Source organism: Rissa tridactyla, chromosome 4, assembly GCF_028500815.1.
Source record: "Rissa tridactyla isolate bRisTri1 chromosome 4, bRisTri1.patW.cur.20221130, whole genome shotgun sequence".
In the NCBI taxonomy this organism is placed as follows: domain Eukaryota; kingdom Metazoa; phylum Chordata; class Aves; order Charadriiformes; family Laridae; genus Rissa; species Rissa tridactyla.
The window spans coordinates 52700666-52717498 of NC_071469.1; the positions used below are offsets into that span (position 1 = coordinate 52700666).

At 45.1% G+C, this 16833-nt stretch overlaps 1 protein-coding gene across 4 annotated transcripts in view; it reads left to right on the forward strand.

The window, feature by feature from the left end:
- Window positions 1-16833, forward strand: part of FBXO34 (F-box protein 34) — a 45411-nt gene that overhangs the window by 1748 nt on the left and 26830 nt on the right. For 2 of the 4 annotated variants that reach the window (XM_054198297.1, XM_054198296.1), the window contains exon 2: window positions 1756-1860. The gene's annotated coding sequence lies outside the window, so the exon portion shown is untranslated. Of the gene's footprint in view, window positions 1-1755; window positions 1861-4125; window positions 4254-16833 lie in introns of those variants that run through there. The other 2 variants (XM_054198295.1, XM_054198300.1) reach the window with 2 other exon arrangements.

Below are 16833 nucleotides of genomic sequence, written 5' to 3' on the forward strand. Positions count from 1 at the left end.
TTCTTGATAATACAACTGTTATTATCAGATGCATTTTGTGCCGAGGAAATCTGCTAACTTGCTCATTCTACTCTTCACTTGTTCACATGGGATATTGTTCTTTGTGAGGGTAATTCTTCCTGCCCTGGCATAAATGCACCTTACCCGAGAGCAATATGGAACATGTAGGGAAACCTATCTCCAAATTTAGCCCTGAAACATTTACAATTTCTGAATATATTTTTGGTGAAAGCTCAGGCTAATGGAGTTGTGAAGCTGTAGCCCACAGTGCCACATACTTGTATGGAGTCAAAGAAAAGCCTCTGTAGGCAAACTACTGTATGTGGAGCCTGGCATGATGCTGCAGAGAGTCCTGCCAAATTTAACTGATAACCTCTTGATCAAGTGTTTGTGCAGCATTACGGCGCATTGGCTGTCGTTCCCACTTCTGCTTACGCTTTTCATCCAAAGTGGTCGCTAGTTTAAAAACCAGAACAAATTACAGGAGCAGAAAATAGAAGCTAAATTCCTGCCTTGCAACAGCTAGGAAACACAGTTATGCCTTCTGCTGCATTTTCTTGCTCTGCTCTTCAGGTTTCATTTTGCACAGCAGCATGTTTTTAACAGGGGTGTGAGACAGCCACCCACCAAGCCTCAGCCTGTAGGCTGGGAGGAGGGCATGGGCCCAACAGGTAGAAGATGACAGACATTTGGATTCTCACCAGGATGAGCTTGGAGGGCGTCTTGCCGTTCCTTTGCTCTACCACCTAGATTAGCACATACAACAAACCACATGCAGCAGCCCACGGTGTTAAAATGAAATCGGTAACCTTGCTCTGTTCCTTCAAGGAGCACTTTACAGATGCCTAAACCCCAGATGTGTGGGCCCGGGATCCCGAGCTGATGGAAACACCTACACGCTGGCTATGCAAAGCAAGTCTCCTACATCCCTTGTTTGATGTTTCGTGCAAGCAGGTCTCTCTGCTCAGGAGGCGGGAGGTTCCACTCGCCCTTGGGAGGTGTCTAACACTCTCTGCGCTATAAATAGAAAGACGAGGTACCCGACTCTGGGTATTATATTGCACTCTGGCAGCCTGACACCTAATAGCTAGATGTTGTAGCACATTTATAAGCTCCCAGCTTTCACTGGAGCTAGTCTAAAATGCAAACTAGCAACCTTCTAATGCAAAGTACAGTTGGAAACAAAGCCTGAGTAGTTTTTCTCTCAGCATATCTTTACATCCTGTTATTTACGATGCATTTACACCGAATGTTCCCTGCTGTTACAGATTTCAGTCAAAAACCTGCTCCAGCAGTACAGGTTAAAGCATCCTGCAGCTGGTTTCGTCCTCCAAGGCCCAAAGTCGCATTCTTGAGGAATTCACATTTCCTTCCGAACAGACTCAAACCTTGCTGGTTTTCTTCCAGGGGGAAGAGGGGAGTGGGAATTAACCCAAGAACAAATGCCGGATTCAGCCATAAGCTGCTGCTGAGTTGAGAGCAAACATTTTGTTGTTTCCAGGGATTTTGGAGTGGGTTACTTTGGGTGAATTGTACTTTTACCCCCTTTAGCAAAAGCAGATGAAGAAGCACTTAGTGTGGTGGTACTAGATGATGTTTTAGCAGCATTAAGTAGGTTTCTAATAGATTTAGGCCAGGACCATTGCATTTTCATTTTAAAAGAGCATACTTTTCCCTAGCTTAGACAAGACTTTTAGTAATTTTTTTATTTTAGGGATGTAGGTGGTTTAAAACCTGTCTGTATTTTTTTCTCAGCATGCATCTCCTTTGTGTCATCATTGCCCAGAAGTAGAACATCTCGTGTGGAAGTTGGATGCGACTGCTGGAGTTAAGTGTTTCACAGCTAAAGCAAATACAAAGGTGATAAGGAACAGCCTGGTTTAGAGAATATAACACAAAGCTTTGAGGAATATGACCGTTAATTAAGATGGAAACTATAAAAGAGCTATAATGCCTTGGTTAATCCTATGTACTCTGAGAAAGTTAAACTTCTCCAGGTCTCGGATAAGATAGGACTGGTTTTCTTTATCTATTGTTTTTTTAATGTTCAAGGCTACCGAAATGCAAAAGTGCCAGATGGCCATGTAAGCTAAACAATGTGCAAAATCTTTCTTGTATTATCACTAAATGCCTCGGGGGGCTGGGGGGAGAAAGGTTATTTAATCATTAGAGTCACTTAGCAGCAAATGGCATTTAGCTGTCTTTATCAACTTGCAACAAAAGATTGGGTCCATACAGTTTGGGGCCTTTTGCTAATATGACAGGGCACATATTTCAATCCTCTTTAAGTCATCTGGCAGTATCTTGTGTGTCAGTGGGTGGTACCAGGCTAGTAAATAGTTTTGTTTTTTTTTTTTCCACGTGCACAAAAAAAATCACCATGGACCTATACCAAAATACAGAATTTTCCCCTGGAACACATGAAGCTACTGTGTCAGCAGCAGCTAAATCCTGGTGTTGTTCTAGGGTTTTGTTACAGTCCAGAGGAGAAAGTACTGGAGGGATGAGGAACTGTAGGTTCTGCTTTCCATCCTCTCACTGATCTGATATTTGACCTTCAGCAACTCATTTTACCTCTGTCTCCCCTCCCATCCTTACTTTGTCTTCACATATAGTGGTCGTAGTCAACAGGGACTGCAGAGACTTTGGGAGATTCATCTCAGCCATCTGAGACGCCATGTTAATGTGGTCCTGTGCCTTGGCTAATTAGCTCTGCCCCTGGTCAGGACTACTGCGGCACAGCGCTGTGCTGACACACTTATATTGCTTTTTAGCTGGAAAATGGTCTCAAGGATCTTCTCACTGTATTGCATTACACAGAGCAAGCAGTGTCTCCACTGCCGCTCTCCTGCAGGTCAGAGAAACCAGGCCTTTTCACTTTGCTTGCCCTGCTGTCACCCTGGGTCATCTGTGGTCCCCATGGGGACCTGCATCCCTCCCCGCTTCCCTCTCAGCAGAAACAAACTGCTGAAATCTTTTGAGGAGAGGGGAGGCTCTTCCTTGCAGAAACCCCTTAGGCTTGAGCTACCATCTGGTGCCACCACTTAATTCCCCTTTTCCTTCCCTTTGCGTTTCGCTCTTGTCCTCAATGCCTTTGGTTTTGGAGGACGTCTCTGGTGCCCGTCTCTTTCTCCCTGCAGGCTGAGGGTTTTGCGGGGATGGCATGGAGAAGGTGGCTGGGGTGATACTCGTGTGACCAACCACCACCATGTACCGTAGGGTACATCTACACTGGGAACAGCAGCTCGTGTGTTCCTCTGCAAGGGCAGCAACTGCACGGATGAAGGCAAAGGGTATTTAGTGATTGTGCTGGTGTGGCAATGTTGTCGAAAGGCTAGCTGGTAGGGCTGGCATGGCGCTGGTGGGGCTCCAGTACCCTGAACCTGAAGGACAACCCCTTCACCCTTCCAGTAACCTCCCAGCAGCTCTTCTGTCCCTGCAGTCAGGAGTTAAGTCGATTTTAAAGCCAGAAGGTCTATCAGATGGGTTTCTTTGGCCTCCTGCAGAGGTCCATAGGGATTTTTAGCCTGGTATCAGCGTATTAAATCCACTCCTAACCTGGCGGGCTGGGAGCTGGCATCCCCCTTGCTTTCAGTGCCACGTAGGTGGCTAAACCTCACAGCAACCGGCACTGAGCTCAGAGCCTTGAGACACCATGGCGGCACCGACTCTGAGCTCTGAGCCTGGAGACACCATGGTGCACGAGGCTGCGGGGCCCCCAGGCCTGACAGCGCCGGGACTATGGGGGGACCTCGACCCTGCGGCTCCCCGGCGCCGGGCTCTGCCTTGCAAACGTCCCCGGCCTTCAACCTGCCGGCCAGGACCCGCTCAGAGCCCGACCCGGCCCCGAGGAGACCGCTGAGGCCCTGAGGAGAGCTCCGGTGGCGGGAAGGGCCGTGGCGGGCAGCCCTGAGGGGAGCTGCGGGCCCTAAGGAGACCCGAGAGGCCCCGAGTCGGGCCCCCGCTGTGCCCGCCCGGCTCTGCCTGGCGGGGCGGCCGGTGCCTGGCACGGCGCGGGGGCGGTCGGCGGTGCCGCGGCCCTTCCCCGGCGGGCCCGGGCCCGTCCCGCTCCGTCCCGCCCCGGGCGCCGATTGGCGCGGCCGGCTCGGCCCCTCCCGCCGCCGCGGCTGAGGCGCTGGGGGGGGATCCGGCCGCGCCGCGCCGAGCTCAGCACGGCGGCTCCGCGCAGCTCGCCACCGCCGCCGGGACGTTCCCCCCTCCTCCCCGCGGGAGCGCGGCCGGCCCCGCTCCGGGTAGGCTTCTCTCGGGGCGGCGGGGCCGGGGCTGGGAAGGGTGAGGGCGGCCACGGGGTTCGCGCAGGTGGGCGGCGAGCAGGCCCCGCACGCACCGCCCGCTCTCCTGGCCGGCCATGGCGGCGGCGGGGGCCGCCGAGGGGCCGCTGGCCGCCCGCCGGACGGGGCTGCGCGGCGTCGGGCCCTGCCGAGGGCACCGGGCCTCCTCGCTACCCCGCCGTCGCCTCCTCTCGGGTTTATTTAATTTGATTTTATTCCCGGTGCTCCCCTCGCTGAGGCCGGGGGGCCGCCTCCCCGGGGGGTTCCCCCGTCTTGCCCCCTCCGCGGCGCCGCTGGCAGCGCTCCCCCGGCGGGTCTGACAGCGGGGCCGGGGCTCCTCCGCACCGCCCCCGCCTGCGGGTCTCCTCCTGGGCCTGCGAGCAAGCATGAAGGGTTTTTCTCTAAAAAAACAACCCCAAAACATGTTTTTCCCCAAATTTTGTTCTTCTGAGCGCTGTCACTTCTGACGGTGTTTTTCTGCACGGCTTACCCCCTGCTTGCTACATCTGAGCCTTTTGGAGGAGGGGTTGTGAAGCTCGATAAACAGCGATCCGAAAAGAAACCTTTAATCATTATTAGATATTGTGGATAATACTTCTACTAATGTGCTCATGCGGGGATGGTGTAAGAAGCTAAGGAAAGGTTAAAAGTACAACGACAGTGGAAGTGATTTCTTCTCAAAATTACTTCCTCCAAGGCCTTACTCGAAACAATAAGCGTAGCTTTTAATTTCTTCAGTAAACTGAGGTTATTGACTTGTGCCGTGTGGCTTCCAGTTGGGGAAAAAATAAATCTTCTTGTGTCAGCCAGAGGAGTGGGTCCGACACCCGTCCTGCGAGGTGTTTTGTGCAACGCCCAGCAGCAGCGTACGTCTCCCTGCTCTGCTTTTAAATAACCAGGTCGGATGGGGCTGTGAAGCGCAGCCACAGCAGCTCAGGCTTCGTTTCGGGCTGCAAAACCCGCCTGCGAAGCTGTGTAAATACTCAGGTGGTTAACCCTGCTGTGCCACATGCTATCTTGGCTGTGCCATAGCTCTCGGTATCCAGTTTTGGTCGCTGGAGATATCCAGGCAAGCTTTGAAACCAGCTAACATGCGGTGCAGACTTGAGTTGCGAGTCTTAATGAGTGTTTTGCGTAGTGCTTCGTGTTTTCTCGGATGAAAGGTTTTGCATAATTGGCCATTATAAATGTCTGTCACCCCTAGGGAAGAGCCCCCAAAAAAATAATAAGTGTGGAGGTAGGCAGTTGTTTTGGAAGTCTGAAGTCTAAACCCGTAAGTGCCTGTAGGTTGTTAATGTTGTTACCGCTTAACGTGGAGGCAGCAAAATGACTAAAAAAAAAAAAAACATCTCTTGTCTTTTTGAGCCGTTTGATCAGCATCGTCTGCACAAATGACATCCTGCTTACTTTTGAGCTACTTGTTCTTCAGTGCCCAGAAGAATTCCTAATGCGACTCCAGTTGCACCAGAGTTGAGTTGGTTTTTTTTACCCTTGAAATCTTAACTGGAAGCCTTTTACAGTGTTTTGATTCCTTTTTAATAAATGGCTAATCCCTTGCTGCAGGGGATGGGAGTGTTTTTGAATGAGGCGTTTTTGGGTCCTTAGGGGAGGGGGAAGGGAGCGCCTTGTATTGCTTTCCAGCAGCCACCCGCCTTCCCTGGGCCCGAGTGAAAGAGCCTTATTGACTGGTTTTGAAGGTAACGTGCCCAATTCTCCTCTTACATGCTAAAACCCATAAATTTGCTGTAGCGCAGAGCCTTTGAGGGAAAGAAGTGGTATGTCAAGGAGCCTGGGCTTCATCACGAGCAGCCTGGTTACAAAGGCGCTGTCTGTTAATTGCATCACGCTTATCAAAATCTCCCCTTCTAATGACAAAGTTCCATTTTAATAGGTGTGAGAAGTTGTGGGCTTTGATTTAATACCAGCGTCTTAAAATCATCTTGCATGTTCTGTATGACTAAGTTGTCTCTTTCATATTTAATTGGAGAACGAGCAGAGGCTGAGGAGGAAGCTGTGTTCGTTTCACTTGCACTAAATGCTCTTTAAAATTTTTTCTCCATTTAGATAAGGACCATGAAGAAGCGTGAGTGACTTGTCAAGCGTTAAGCTGCAACTAATTTTCTTATAGGTGTATAAAACATCTTTCTGTGTCCCTTAAAATTGGAAGCTGGTCTTGTGGCGTGACGAGGACGTGTACCACAGGGTTGGTAAGCTTTCTGCCGGCTTGAATAGCAGCTGGCAGCGAGAACGTGTGGTCATAGAGACTGGCCTGTGGTTCCCTTGACAGGATAGGCTGCGGTTTTGGGGTACAGGGGTGCCAAGGTTGATTTTTGGTACTGTGAAGTTGAATACTGTGTAGTAGATACTACCTAGGTACTAACTGGAGCTTCCAGGTGTCAACATGTTCATGATAACGTGTTATTTTCACTTCTTGCTGCCCTGTAGCATAGCAAAGCAAGCAATTCAGTATAATCCTCAAACACCGCTTGCATTATTACCAGAAGATACGGCATATTTCGGTATTCCTGTTGCAGGTTTGAGATCTGGTTTCAGAGAAGATAGCAGTTTTTCTCGTAGCCGGTGGTTGAGTCTGTAAGGACAACATAGGACTGGTCTTAAACCTATGATTAAAGATAATGTAGTTCTGGAAGAATGCATCTCTTGTTCTTGTCTGCTGCTTTTTTTGGCTCTTGTGGATTATTTGGTTATTGGATGTGTTACTAGGTGTTCCTATCCATACATTTAAGCTTTTGAAGGAGATCTTAGGTTAGTGAAAGTGGCTGGTTAGAGATCAGCTTCCCAGCTCTGTAAGCTCTGCAGTAAGGAGGGCACAGGAATGCTGCTTTGGTATGTGTGGCTGCTTGGTTTTTATTTGTACCATATTTTACTGGATTTTGATGCTATTAGCTTATTAAAGTTAGAATCTATTAAAGTCAGTGTGACAGACTTTTTTTGAAGTGTGAATGTTGTCCTTTTTTTAAATGTCATTTTTCTGCCCTCCCAAAAATATGAATCGGGATAAATGCCTGTAGTGCGGATACCGGCTGTAGTTGTGTGATTTGTATTTGGAACTTGTAGTTGTGGAATTTGTGTTTATTCCCCAAATAACTTTTCCTTTTTGTCTTGTTGTGGAAGGGGAATATCTGCTGTATCACTTGCTAATCCTGCTGTTGCAGTCTTATGCCTAGAGCACAACTGGAGAGGTATTTATCACTGTAGGCATAGTGGTTAGTTTTAATCTAGCTATTTTGGGTATCAAACACAGAGAAATCACAGCGGGAATGGCTTTGGTATAGGGTGGGCTTGGACAGCCAGTTCGTGGCAAAACCTAGGTGTCTGCAGTGTCATTGTAATGGGTGTCAGAGGCAGGTAGATTAAATATAGCTCAGATATGCCTAAACATGTTGCAGTTGCACCTCCTATTGCAGTACAGACGTAATGTGAATGTTTACATAGATCACCCTCCTACACATCGGAGGTTCAACTCCATCTGATAGTGAGTTGCTGCTGGACAGCCACATGACTAATTGATACTGTTTTGAGAGGAAAAATATACTACAGAGGGATGCATAAATGGCTCTTAAGAACATGTCAGCTTTTTTTTTAAAAAAAAATGTCATTAAGAAATGGCTGATTGGTATCTTGGGGTGCAGAAAGTAGTTTTATTTTCCATGTTATTAAAAAAATAATAAAATAACCTTGCTGTGTCTGCAATTTGTAGCAAAGTAATGGCATTTAGGCAGCACAGAGTCTGAATTTCTGCCAGTTAAAATCTTGCTGTCCTAATGTGCCATTCTGCACGGTGCTTGGAAGCTAAGATGCAATGTTCTTCTGCCTTGCAGCAAAACAACTAGCGATTAAAAATTCAGCAGATGTTGTGGTTCACTTAACTACTTGTTCTTGCATCATTCAGGTCATATCACACAATTAATGTTGCTAATGTTCAATCTAGCTTTTTTTGTTCTAAGAATGGAAATTATCTGAACTACCATGGGATTTATGGAACTGTTTTGGCAGGAACTGGGCTGTGCAAAGTAAATTATTCAGAACTGTTTTCATTCTTCCCCTAACTTGGAGAATCTCCTTTTGATTTCTCAAATATTACTTGTTCGTGCCAGACAGGGCTTTCATTTTCTGCAGCTTTTCTCGCATTAAAAATCGAAGTGTTTTCTTCCGATTGCTTTGAGATAAACGAGACTCCCTGGTTGAGAAGAGGTGGGGGGAAAGAATAGTGGGGGGAAAGATAAGGATAAGTGCTTCCTTTCTTACTTATACTTCTGTGGCCAAATGAAATAGTGAGTTTTCTTGTATGAGAATTCTCATTTTGTTTCGGGCAGGGTTTCTATTGCTTTCCATACATCTACTTTTAATTTGCACAATTTTAGTTAATAGTATTCAATCCAGCGTGTCACTTACTTGATTTTTAAATTAGAGTTAAACTTTACTTCCCCTTCCTTATGTTCCTTTAATTATGTAGTTTTGGGGTTCTTTCTGTAGCACACACAGGTTCTGGAAACCTTTTCTAGGCTACTTGGAGCTACAAAAAGCAAGGCTTGTGGCTTGTTTTCACTTCTTCCACCAGTTTTCTGTTGGGAAGCTGGTGCCTGTACTGCAAAAGAAGAAGCCTATCCTCTTCCTTCGAGATCAGTGCAGTGACTGTGGTTTTGGTTGACCTCTTTCCACCTTCTCAAGACTCACCTCCTGATGCTTGCAGGAGGAGATTGATGCTCCTAGGTGGATGCCCCCTAAATTGGATGCATGCATTGATGTACATCTTTATGGATGGTGCTGTTACAAGCACGATAAAGGCAGGCTAACAATGGAGAAAAGTTGCTGGGTCTTTCAAGGTCTTTGAGAGAAACTTGCTATACTGGGGCAGCTCTTGGCTCCAGTGCTTAAGAGAAACTAAATTCAGAATGTGGAACACGGGTGGAGTATTTTGGTCAAGGGCACGCGCGAGGTTCAGCCATCGCTCAGCGCATTGCTGCAGGTAGGTTGAGAACAACAGGGCTTAGGAGAAGGATGTATCCTAAGCATGAAGCAAATGACAAATTGGTAATAGCAATGGAAAAGCTGGATTTCTGCGTTACAGTGTATGGTATACAATATGTGATGGAGACACCTGTAAAACAGCTTTTGGAGAAGTAATGGGGAAAAACTGGAGACTTCCAGTTCATGCATGTTGTTTGAACTTGCAATTTGGACGACTTTTTGCGATATGTCAATTAGCACTTCAAGAGGATGTATTTTTAGTCAAGGCAGATATTTTTCTTCGGAAAAACCTGCTTGGACTATTAATGCTAATGTACTTTGAGAGAACTTGTTTCAGCTAAATTGTCAGCAGATAGTCAATCGGTTTGAAAAATGAAGTCTTAAATATGTAAACCCTCCCCCAGCCTCCTTAGTGACCTGTTTAGAATGATGGAAAAGAAGGATTCAAATTGGGTTTTGCGTATTCCTGATACCATGTATGGATGTATCCAATATGCTGTACTAGCAGAATTGATATTCAGGATAATATGTTTAATCTCCAATTGCAAAAAAATAACTTCACATGCAGCTAATTCCATCTGCTGGAAAAATAAGAGCGAGGCTAACTTCATCACTTATTTGGGACCTGCTTTTTTCTGTGCTAATTACTATGTATGAACTTTAGAAATTTGCATAATTTTTTGGCAAAGCAAAACGGCAGCCATTTAATTTAGAATTTTATTAACTTTAAACATCCCTCGCAACTGCTAAGTTACTTCTAGTTCATTTTGTGCTTTTGGTGTTTTACATGCTTTGACTTAGTAAGCTTCAGTAACATTTTTTTTTCTTCTTGCCATGACTTTATATATGTATCTATATGAAAAACAGCATCTTGCTGTCATTTCCAGAAACTTTCAACTGCAATCTAAAGCAAAATTTCTTCTGTCATTCAAATAAAAAAAAGTGTTGAAATTAAATTCTTGTCAAATGAATACTAAACCAGTAAAATTAGAAGTAAGGTTTTGGTCTCTCTCTTGCAGTGTGAGAAGAGCACTTGAAATATTTTAAGTGTAGATGGTTTTCAGAAAGTAACCTTGGGGAAACTGGGGCGTGTCAAGTCTGGTCTTAATTCTGCTAAAAGCTGGTCTCATGATGTGAATTCTTAAGATGCAAAGAGTTTGGATATAAAATGATCATTGCAGATAGCTACTAAATGTTCTCTCTTACTAAAAGGCTGGGGTTTGACACATTTTCAGCTTCTCAAGATGCCTACCAATGTCTTTTCCACTTGGTTTTGCTTTTGTTCTTGTACACTCCTGCTTTTACTGATTTTCCTGGTTGGCAGTTAATGGAGGCGTATAATCTGTAAAATATTAAAACAGTTGGAATTTTATAGGAAAAAATACTGTCTGCTTTATTGGAATGTTGTTATTTACTGGCTACTTTTGGATGCAATAGACTGAATGAATTTTAAAATTTGAACTGTTTTTCCTTCGTTACTGCCTTAGCCTGCTTTCTGTCTCAGCCTGCTTTCTGTCTCAGTACCATAAGAAACTTCCTATTTTGCTGTGTGAAGCTGCAGTCCCATGTCATTGTCCCTCTTTCCTCCTCCTCCTTATTCTGTTGATCACTTAATGCAGTTTCTTCCTTGGGATGAACAGGGTTATATTGCTAGGCTCTTTAATTCTTCTCTAATTGGCAGAAAGCCAAGCATAAAATCTTGTTCATAAGTCACTCTAGAGATTTCTTTGTACATGCTATTATTTTCTTTGCATGCTAACATCACTGAAAAGACATTTTGTTTTTTTTTCCCCCAAGTCTAGACCAGGCATAATTATGTTCGTGTGTATGTGTAGGCTTGGGTGTTGCTGTTTGAAGTCCTTGGGCAGTTTAAGACCAAAATTTCTTGTAGCATCAAAGGCAGCAGCTATCCCTCTGCATCTGGGTAGATGAAATAATTTTCGGCTGTATCTAAACTTCAAAGACTAACTCGTGGCTTGTGCCTGTGGTTTGGCTTTCTGCAATGTGTCATACTGGAGGCTATATTTTAAAAAAAAGAGTTTGGACACTGGGTTGAAACAGGACTTGCTGTGTGTTGAGTGGTAGTAGCTAGTGTTGAATTGGGGTCTGTGTTCACTGGCTTATGCACTTCCAGAGGCAGCCCGGTTCCCTGTTGATTTATAAAGCTTTTAATTGAGGTCTTTGTCCTGAACTTTGTCTCACCTAAGTCTTTATTGCAAAGCATAAAAATCCTTTCCATCGTGAAGCCTCCATTCTAGCGTTGGGACTGCAGTCTTGGTGTATTTATGTCTTCAAACCTTCTGTGCTTCCTCGTGTCTTTGACTCCTGAGGTTGAGAGAAGCTCCCTGTAAAGATGTACGCAGAGCTGCCCCTTCTCCTGCTGCTCTTGCTTTGATATTGTGCTGCCTGTTGCTGTGACTGCGATTTTCTCATTCGTTTGCCTTCCTGATCACCCGCATACGTCCTTGTCCTGCAGAGAGGAGGGATGTTCCAGTGCAGGGCACTTGAGCCCTGGCAATCCACTGCTGAATAGCCAGGGCGTGCAAGGCGTGGTAGCTTGGGACAAAGTCAGGGACTTGGTAAGTGGACTCTAAAAAAAAAAAAAAAAAAAAAAGCCAACAAACCCTTTAAGGAAAGCCTGTCCTCTGGAAATTGTTTCTAGACCTCAGTTTAGCCATCAGGGCACCAGAGCTTGCCGTCAAGTGTGGGACGGGCTGTTGGTTTCTCACTTTTTTTTCATTTAATTTCCTTTCTAAAGAAGGATGGCACTCTACCTTCATTTTTTTTAATGAGGTAACTTTATCTTAATAAACACATGAATGAAATGATGCAAAGAGTGCTTGTTTATGCATCTGAAATGTAAGTAAATCTGCCACTGCTTCAGGAATTTGAGCTGTGGGAGGCTGACTGATAGCAATGAATCCGTCTTCCATGGTGTTAAGAAAAAATCCTTGTGTTTCTCTTAGAATGCTTGTGAATTTTTTTTTAGATGCGGTAGGACTGCAGATGTAGTCATATTAAAATGTATAATAACTTGCTTTGAATTGGTGTTGAAGCAGAAGCAGTTAGAGACGTGACTTTGGTACAGTTTACTGGGAATTCTCTTTAATGCAGCTTTACAGCCTGTGCTATGATCAGGAGCTCAGAGCCCTCTGAGTCACGCTCTTTCCATGGATGGTGCATGGGATGCCACCAACAGTGGACTAAACCAGTTTTCCTAATGATTGCTTTGTTAGGCTTTAACAGTTTATGGGATTGTTAAAATGGTGTCTGCTGATGTGTCAGCTGTAGACTTCGGGGGAAATTGTAGGATAAATAGTAGTAGTTTACATACCTTTGGAGCAAATGTCTCTGCAGCATTCTACATACTGTTCTTGCCTTAGAAGTTCTTTTTTCTTTTCCCCGTTTTCCTCTTTTGGATCGGTAGATATAGCCAGTGAGGAAAGGATTGTGTGTGGATTTTGTGAAGTTAACACAACTTCATCCCTGGCCTGACCGAATCTAAGAAAGCGAAGGCACGGGAGTGTCCTGCAGGGGTGGCCCATTCATTTATGGGAAAATATTTTTAAGAGGTTGGGAAGAACTTAACTCATAAAAAAGTCAAGGGACTTAGTCTGAGTGTAAAATTGTTGTATCCATAGCGGAGCTATACAGAGTAAGTTCATTGATATTGCTAGTTTCATTAATACTGGTTGTGTGTGTTTGTTTGTTTTAAATTAATTTTTAAGGGCTGGGGGAATCCACCTTTCCCCCAGCCCTCCCTTTCGTTACTTGGGTCACAGTGCACCAGCAAACAATTGTTTTTTATCAGGTGTCTGTCCAGACAGAATGAAGGCAATTAAGGACTGAGGAGTCTGTCAGACTGCTTTCTATTTGAGCATGGAGATTTTTAAAAAACCCCCAAAATGTAAATGTAGAAGTCGGTGATCACAGATAGAGAAACTTCACTGGGGTATACGTGAGGCAGAGGCTGTTGGGAGAGGGCATGTCTTTAATTAGACCAACTGGTATCGCTGGGGTGGAGGGGAGGATGAATGAGCTTTTGAGCATGAATAAATGTCAACATACATTTTATCAGAATTGCAGTTTGCAAGCAGGGATTTACTGTGAGTTGCCATTTGGCTTTGGAGCGTCTGGGGCCTTTCTGTGTCTTCCATGTATTAGCCGCAGTTATGGAAGAAGCTGTGTATTGTATACCACTTTACAGACATAAAGCGTGACTCTCTAAGGGAAGGTAGGGTGGAAATTGCTCGGGTAAAATGAGCCAGCGTTTTCAGGCTGGAGTCAGTAAAGCTAGACAGAGTGCCAGCAAGCGATACCTGTGTCCTGAGCTTAATATATTCACTTCACAGTGCCCAGGAGGATTAGCGAGAGATGCTTTAACTTAAAGCTAGTAGGAACAGCCATGCTTTTTTCCTCTGAAAAGTGGTGTGCTTTTACTGGAATAGTTAAATGCAGGCATGTTAAGCTTAATATATGCATGTGTGGGTACCTGAGAAAACATCCCATTAGGTAAACCAGTAATTTTTTCTGGGGAGATGCTGAGAATATCACCTTTGCTGCCTTGTCAGGGCCAAGCCAGGCTTGTTAACAGCTTGTAAGCGACAGCTCTACTTCGCTTTATAGGCATTTTAAGTGATGAGGGTAGCAGAGCCAGAGGGAGAGGTGATAACGTCTTTGCTGGGTTTTTTTTCTTTCTGGGGGGGGAGGAGGAGATGGGACTAATTGCATACCTTCCAATTCCAGTTACTTCATTACTGAATAATCATTGGAGCAGCCCAGCAATCTCCTCTGATAGCAGATAAGTGGCGTGGCTTGCAGCACTTCAATCTAAACAAAACTTAAGTGCTTTTTCCTTTTTTTCCCCTAGAGTGAAACTGTAATTTCGTTATATGAATGTTAGCCAGGACATAGTTGTTTTTGCAGCTGTCATGATGCTTCCCTGGGCTATGTGCATGTTAGAGGTGCGTCCCCAGTGTATGTAGCAAAAATATCCTAAAATCCTGCATTCCCTTACCTGGCAGCTTCAGCTGAAGGCTCTCCAAGTAGTCTGCCAGGTGAGGATCTGGTTAGCTTTGACGTTGGATGTCTCAAAGGGTTTAGATATAAACCAATGAACGTTTGGATTGTATTTCCTTTCCATAGTGATACATGTTAATTAGTTTCTTGAACAGTGAAGTAAACCAGCCTGAGCACACCTCTGCTACTGAGTCTGCTGCTTCAGAATATAAATCCCTGCGGTGAGAGTGGTCACGTTGACGAGGCTGTAGCAGAATTGCGTAGTTTCAGTTCCCCAGTGTAGAAATTGCATTATATGCAACCCATATGATGCCAAAAAGAACTGTTGGGCAGAGCTTCAGAGAGATGTTTTTTCTGTTTTTGAAAGAGGATAAAAGTGCTTTGGTGCATCAGGTTCAATCCTGATAAAATACCTTCTTGGAACTGATGTTTCTGAAAGGTGATCATTTTGAGGTACTGGCTTAAGCCCATGAAAGTACAAGAGACAAGTGCTTGGATTTTGCATAGCGTAGTGCTGGGTGAAGCTTAAACTCTTGTCAGACTAACTCTTTCTGGTCTGCCATAGAACTGTTAAACCTGATCTGGTCCTAGAAAGGCAGCTGACTGTGCAGTCTGAGCTGCATACTTTGTCTCTGCTTTTGACTTGAATGGAAAAGTAGTTTGTTTTCGCATTAAATCGAACTCAACTGTCGCTGCCCCAAAGGGGTTCTGTTCTTGCAGGCTCTGTTTGGGCTCAGGCAGAACGCTCTTGGCTCTCGCTGTTTTTTGCTGTAAACACGGTAACTCAAGCCAGGGTGATGGGAGGATGGTAACCCACTATGAGAGACAGTTGTTGACAGGTGAAACATTTTGGGAAGGAAAACTTGGGGTCTTGCCTGTATAGAGTGGCTTTCAGAGGTAAAAACCCAAACATGCTTTGCAAACTAGCCTGTACATTGTGCACTGGAGTGGATCTGTGCTTTGATAAGAACAATATGATTTCTTTTAATGAGACTAATCGCATCACCTTTTTTTTAAGGAGGTATTTATTTATTCGTATGGAGGGAAAATATTTTATTCCTGTGATAATCTAGCTGATCAGAGGAGGGGTCTGCAAAGCACAGCTCCTTCCTACAAGTGGGTGAAGCTCTTCCACCTGTCTGCTGATGGTGAAGGTAAGCACTGCTGCTTAGAGCAAGAGCTTTGCCTCTCCTGTGCTGAGGTGGACGGCTGGCTGGTAAAAAGATGTCACTCACAGATGTCTCAAACCCACAGTAATGGATTTTGCTTTGTTAGTTGTTGAACGGTTGTGTGTGGTTGTGTTCCCTTTCTCCACTGAAAAAAAGCTAATCCTACATCTCAAAATGGTCTGTTTGCTATCTCAGCACTGCACTTAGTGTTTTGGAATTGCCTTGGGGTCTGTGCAAGTTGACCAGGCTCTTGTGGCCGTTTGGGATGATGAAGTTGCCTTCCCCATGCTCTGCTTCTCCTCTTGAAGTTTGTTAGCTCAGCTTCCACGGCAGCCACCCAGCCTTGGCACTCCTCCAGCCTTTATTTACCTCTTAATACTTGAAGCGTGCCTCAATACTTCCTTCCACTCTTTCTTGAGTTTGGCCTCGGGGTTTGATCGCCCCTCTGAAGCAACGCAGGGTTGCTTGAATTGGCAGGAATGACTGGGAGGGGAGATGATGAGTGTCCACAGGTCTTTGCACTGATGTGTTCATGAGCTGGGATTGGTGCACTGGGGCTGCTCGTGTTCTACAATATCCAGTAATTAGTTATGATCCATCTTGACGGTAGAAAATGAATTGAAGACAAATTACCCAGTACTGGAGACTTTTCTGGGGAAAATGTCTAATGAGCACCTGAAGGGCCACAATCCTGTAGATTGTGTGTGGTGTAGCTGTGAACAAGTTTTCCTTATTGCAGAAGCTGGATTGATTCCTCGGGGCTGGAGAGCATCTGATCTTGGTGCAGAGGGAGGGGAAAAAGCTGTCTGACTTTAATCTGAATTTACTAGGTAGTTAATAGGAAAGACCTCTGCCCTTAGTAACTTTTTCAGCCTATGTTATGTTGCAGGAGCTCCATGGAGATGAAGCCTGCTGGCTTTATTTTGCTCTGAAATCCATTTGGCTTAAAGTTGCCTCCGGAATCGCAGCCCCTGCAGTACTTCAGGCTTGCAACTGGGTAACCTGCTGGATATTTTAATGGCTGAGGTTGGGGCAAAGCCTGGATGCTTTGGTGGTTGAGAGGTGACATTGGCATGTGGAACTTGTCATTTGGGTGTCTTCATGCTGAGTGTGGTGTGCATCTTGCCTGTTTCTTCTTCCCTTTATAATTTGCAATTTGTTTTTAAAAGCAGGGGGATTTAATTTTTGTTTTCTTTGCAGTTGTGGTCGTGGGAGCAATTAGCTGTCGTGATGTTTGGCACTGGGGCTGCCTATGGTGGCTAATTGCGTAAGCTGGTATCGCTAAAGCGAGCAAAGGTATTTGCACCAGTCATTTAGAAACTGGTATAATTCAGGTCTCTGAATCAAGCTCAGGCTCAAAC